This window comes from Parasteatoda tepidariorum, chromosome 7 (assembly GCF_982258835.1).
Source record: "Parasteatoda tepidariorum strain Cologne lab strain chromosome 7, Ptep-v5.0, whole genome shotgun sequence".
Lineage (NCBI taxonomy): Eukaryota > Metazoa > Arthropoda > Arachnida > Araneae > Theridiidae > Parasteatoda > Parasteatoda tepidariorum.
The window spans coordinates 11,971,745-11,977,893 of NC_141761.1; the positions used below are offsets into that span (position 1 = coordinate 11,971,745).

Genomic DNA, 6,149 nt, shown 5'->3' on the forward strand with positions numbered 1-6,149 from the left:
CTAAGCTAAAGTATCGCAGAATAATTTAAAATGTTACTTCGATTCAAACTCTTAGCTAACCAAACTGATTAATTTATCACTGGCGCAGGGCCTAAAGCGTTTGCCTTCCAATGAGGTGACCAGGTTCAAATTCCAGCTATGGCTGATCTATACGAATTCCGGCTTGCACGAACCACAGTGCTGACGTAAAATATCCTCAGTGGTAGATGGATCATGGGTGAGAGTTACCTGGCCGCCAAGCTAACCATGAGAAGTTTTCGAGGTTTTCCACTCCATATAATGCAAGCGCGGGTTAGTTGCATCAAAATGACCTCCATGAAGGCAAATTTCTCACAGTACTTAATCCGGGAATTCTCTTGTCTTCTGAATTGGGTTCAAAATGACAAGGTTACGGAGTTCAACATTAGTAGGAGAGAATGGGGTCAATTGTAACATTTTTTACTTAACTATTTTTAACCAACTTTGTTAATTGACAGACGATCATCTGTCAATTAACTTTACTCGAGTAAAGTAGACTATCCTCTACTAGAAAAAAAAATACCTTATTTTAAATGTTATTATATTAGTTATTAACAATTTTTGACAGTCGTGAACTTGTTACAATCGTCCTCACTTACGGAGTCAATTGTAACAGTTCATAAATTCAACTTAAACATAGTTAATTATACATATTATCATAGTTGTGATATATTTCTTTATTGGTCAAAATAGTAATAATATTTTAGGAGTAAAAATAATAATGAGCAGAGACCTAAAGGGTTAAACTTTTAACTTTAAGGGGTTAAAAATTTTAATTTATGCTGTGAAAGGTGACAAATAAAATAATGCTAATGCAACATAATATAAATGATATAGGAAACTATTGGTGGTTCTTAAAGAGTTAAGTAATGATTTGTAAACGTAAAATTATTAATTTTCAGCTGTTACAATCGTCCCTTTACTTCTTGTCACAATCGTCTCCAAGACGCCATTTCAGCTTCATTTGGCAAAAACAATGCTAGTTAATCAACAAAACTAATTTTTTTTATTGAAATTGTAATTAAGGTGTCCACTTACATATTCGGTTAATAATTTTTATTTGTTTAAACAAAATTACTTTGTTACAATATAATATTCTAATACCAAAAAAAGTACTTGCGTAGTGTGAAAATATCTTTTGTGATGTAACTCTTTCAAAAGTACATAAAAATGGTTGCCAGCAGGGGTGTACATGTAGATTTATTAAATACACCTTGTGCGCCACCTAGGAACCAAATCTAGAATCAGACACTCGAAATGTTTGCTCTGTTACAATTGACCACACTCTCCCCTAGTCTTAAGCCCGAAAAATTGGGTTACCTGTTTAACGACGGTTGTAAAATAAAATCAATTTGTAGAAGTTAGGTACAAAATGTTTAGACTGTAACTTTTTTAGCAGTTGAGAACATAAAACGTTTTGACAGGCTAACAATTCCGTATTTAACGGTTAATGTTTGGTGTAAAATTAAAACACGTGGTTGTTTGGTCATAAATAAGTGAAAACTATTTTTTGACCTTATCTAACGACAATTTATTTTTTGATCTAACGTAAGGTGGTTCAATAAAAATAACACCGGCACACAACCCTGTACTTTATCTTTCCGGATCCAACCAGTTGACCGCTGCCACCAGAATTTTATTTTGAGAGAGACATTTTATTGAAACTTTTGTATTTCTGGATCATACGTTGATTAAAACTTGCTTTTGAACTTCTTGTCGCATGAGCAAACGATTTTCTACTATAGCGCCTACTTTTGAATAAAAAAAAAAAAAAAACAATCTTGTGTTTCGTAGGTCAGAACTCAGCTAAAATTTGATTCGCTTATAACCGTTTTTTAACTGTGATGGCTAACAAAAATTTTTGTCGAAAATTTTGTTTGACAAAATACGTAAAGAAGGAAATTATCAGTTTTATTTAAAATTTTAAATCTAATTATGTCATAAAAGTGCTTATTTTTCTATTCAAGGAAATTGTATAAAATATAGTGTATATTAGGTATTCATTTTTCTGGGTTAATTTTTAGTTTGAAGTTGTTTATTAACTGTATCGTGAAATATGTTTTCAGGGTTTAAATTTAACTGCAGGATATGAAATAATTGACAAAATGGATTAAAATCAAACTTTACTTACAGAATAAGCAGAAAGCATCTTTCTTTAGTATCTAAACTCATATTAGGAGGTTCAAAATCATTCTGGAATTAATCTCAGTGACACAGATTCCAAATAACGAACTAGACCCAATTTTGTCAGGTTGTTCCCTATTTATCAGACTACTGTGAAGAAACATATCCTACAAAGCTAAATTACATTACTAATAATAAACTAGAAACAGCATTGATATCAAATAATTTAAAGTCCCAAAAAACCTAAAAATTTAAAAAATCTGAAAAAATTAATAAAATCTGAAAAGAAATTAAGTTAACGACATTAAAAGCACACAGTACAAGGAAAACGACTTAACAATCACTAAACGAATAAACACAGAGATAAAAAAACATGGGGTGAGAAACTAATTTACATCAGATCAAACCAAGAAAAAAAAATCTGAATAGCAGAACATTAAAAAAAATTCCTCGAAATATCTATCAAACACATTAAAAACACTTTAAGAAATTGTAAAAAATAAATAAATAAATAAAAAGGTTGAAAAAAATTGTAAAAATATACATACTTTTTTATTAAATAATGGAAATATTATAAAAGTGAACCCAGTGAAAGATGAAAATCAAACATAAACAAGATAATATAAACAAAAAGGAACAAAAACAACGAACACAAATTTCATTCGATGTACAGAAAGAAAAATGCTACCATTAAAAACATAAACAAAATCACACACTCTGGAACGAAATCGAAGAAAAATTAGGAAAAAGTGGTATACCAATTAGAAAAACAAAACACCCATTCATAAAGCTAAAAAATAAATAAATTGGGAAAAGAAACATTGGAGAGAAAAATTATCCAAAAAAATAAATAAATTAACCATTGAAAAAAAAAACGAACACAGATTATAAATGAAAAGCCAACACGCATTGGAAGTGAAAACCAAACACACATCTGCATGAAACTCAATCACAAACTTACATAAAAGTGAAAAACGTCTTAAAAAACTCATCGATTTGAAAAACACTAGAAAACAGAGTGAAAAGAAGAATAGAGAACAGATTCCAAATAACGAACTAGATCCAATTTTGTCAGGTTGTTCCCTATTTATCAGACTACTGTGAAGAAACATATCCTACAAAGCTAAATTACATTACATTATAATAAACTAGAGACAGCATTGATATCAAATAATTTAAAGTCCCAAAAAACCTAAAAATTTAAAAAATCTGAAAAAATTAATAAAATCTGAAAAGAAATTAAGTTAACGACATTAAAAGCACACAGTACAAGGAAAACGACTTAACAATCACTAAACTAATAAACACAGAGATAAAAAAACATGGGGTGAGAAACTAATTTACATCAGATCAAGCCAAGAAAAAAAATCTGAATAGCAGAACATTAAGAAAAATTCCTCGAAATATCTATCAAACACATTAAAAACACTTTAAGAAATTGTAAAAAATAAATAAATAAATAAAAAGGTTGAAAAAAATTTTAAAAATATACATACTTTTTTATTAAATAATGGAAATGTTATAAAAGTGAACCCAGTGAAAGATGAAAATCAAACATAAACAAGATAATATAAACAAAAAGGAACAAAAACAACGAACACAAATTTCATTCGATGCACAGAAAGAAAAATGCTACCATTAAAAACATAAACAAGATCACACACACTGGAACGAAATCGAAGAAACATTAGGAAAAAGTGGTATACCAATTAGAAAAACAAAACACCCATTCATAAAGCTAAAAAAAAAAAAAAATTGGGAAAAGAAACATTGGAGAGAAAAATTATCCAAAAAAATAAATAAATTAACCATTGAAAAAAAAAACGAACACAGATTGTAAATGAAAAGCCAACACGCATTGGAAGTGAAAACCAAACACACATCTGCATGAAACCCAACCACAAACTAACATAAAAGTGAAAAACGTCTTAAAAAATTCATCTATTTGAAAAACACTAGAAAACAGAGTGAAACGAAGAATAGAGAAAAGGGTGGAAAAATTGGATTAAAGATTTGGATCAATTGGACTGGAGAATCATGATTTGGAAAGTAAAATAAAAAAAATAAAATAAAAAAGAAATGAATAAAGGAAACATAACTGGAACAAACAGAGATCTAATACTAATATAAAAATTAATAGATATAATAATTAGAATTTGAAAACGGAAATAAAATAAAATGAAATTCGTCGCTTGTAATTCGAATAAAAAGAAAAAGGAAATACGTCAAAAATCCGATGAAAAAAATTAGAATAATAGATAAAAGCGTTCGATGTCGAATGTTGTTAAAACGGAACGAACAAAATTCGCCGCATTTGAATGCGGGCAAATCTCGAACGTATGTTGCGAGCGGCACGCTGGAACGAAAATGTGCTAGTCGCCGGAAAAAAGAAAAACCCGAAATAAATTAATTCTGTTTCATATCCAAAGAAAAAAATGCATTAAAGCCACTTTACTTCATTCCAGCAATAAATGAGCGTTTACTTCCAGTATCGCACCAAGCATAACTCAGGATAAATAAATGTCTTACCTTACAAGTGTGAACTTACCTATCAACATAACTACAAAAAGAACGCCCTTCAAAAAGTCTTTTTAAGGTTAAATTAAAACTTACCAATACTTTTTAGTTACTTTATATTGATTCAGTTCATGAATGTTAGACACATAAATACTGAAGTTTATCTTCGGACTCTAGTTAGGAAAAATGAAGAAAATTAAATTCTATTCATAATAGCAAATCGTAATATTGAACTGCATTTATTAATACTCATTCATTTAAGAAAAATAGTTTGTTCCTTATGCATAGCAATTTACTTAAACAAGATATATTTAAACATTGAAAGTAAAAAACACATTTACAGCAGCGATTGTTTTGAAAAATACTTTGAAATGTGTAGTCTATTGCGATGCATTATAGCGGTCGTGAAACTTCTCAGCACCTTTGTTATCATTTGTAAACTTAATAAAGTTCAAAATAAAACATTGAAGTAATCTTTCATAGTCTTGAATTTTAATTATTTAATGTACTAGAGGGCTCCGCCCCCTGCTCGCTGACGCTCGCCAACCACCGGAGAATTGCTTCGCAATTCTTGCTTGGTTTGCTTCGCAAAACCAAGAATGCTTTGATTTCATATATTTCAATATTAAACTGAATATTAACTGTTATCATCGAAAAGAATTAATTTTCTTAAATGCAGAATAAGCAGTGTGTCAATATCAATGTCACTTTTTTTCGTTGACTACAGTTCCTTCTATGTCCTATTTGTTCTCTAAATGAGCCAAAATTGTCAGAAATTAACATCAATGTGCAGATATAATCTTAATATGAAACTTGTTTAAAAAAAATGATAATCACAATAATACAGACTTTGTCCCAAAGAAATGAATATATTTTTAACACATTTAATTCAATATATATATATATATATATATATATATATATATATATATATATATATGCAAACACTATAATACATTTTGCCAAGACTATGTTTTGCCACTTTGATAGGTAACAATTTCGATAAATCACCAGCAAACTCATGTTGTTTTGATTTTAAAATAGGTGGATTAGGATTTTGGTCCATATCATTGTCAACATTGCGAAAGCGAATTGGTACAGTGTGCATTCCAACCACATTTTCTGTATTTACAGGTCTGGTTTGATGTGGGCAAATGAAAGTCGATGTTGTTGCGATTGTGTAGCAATTACACACATTCTCTTTTAGCTCAACCTTTGTTAGTTTAACTTTTTTTTTGTTAGTTGAATCATCATTAGGTTGTATAAGCAAAAGAGCATTATTTTCTTCTATACTATGAAGTTTACGTTTTTCCCGCTTTCGATTAGCTTTCGCATTGAGTTGCGACTTTTTAGTAATGTTAGTTCTTTTCTTTTTAGGCATTACTTGTAAATAAACAAATCGAATTAAGATTTAAAACCAGATTAAACTTACGAATTAACGTAGATTCTGAATGAATTGATTCCTTAATCTTAGATTTTCATCACGTAGT

General features: G+C 29.4%; 1 long non-coding RNA gene across 2 annotated transcripts in view; it reads right to left on the reverse strand.

The window, feature by feature from the left end:
* LOC147806840 (uncharacterized) overlaps positions 1–4,825 on the reverse strand; it is a 157,596-nt gene extending 152,771 nt beyond the window's left edge. The window contains exon 1 of one of the 2 annotated variants that reach the window (XR_015435295.1): positions 2,150–4,825. This is a non-coding gene — a long non-coding RNA (uncharacterized LOC147806840). The remainder of the gene's footprint in view (positions 1–2,149) is intronic. The other variant, XR_015435296.1, reaches the window with a different exon arrangement.
* Positions 4,826–6,149: the final 1,324 nt, after the last annotated feature.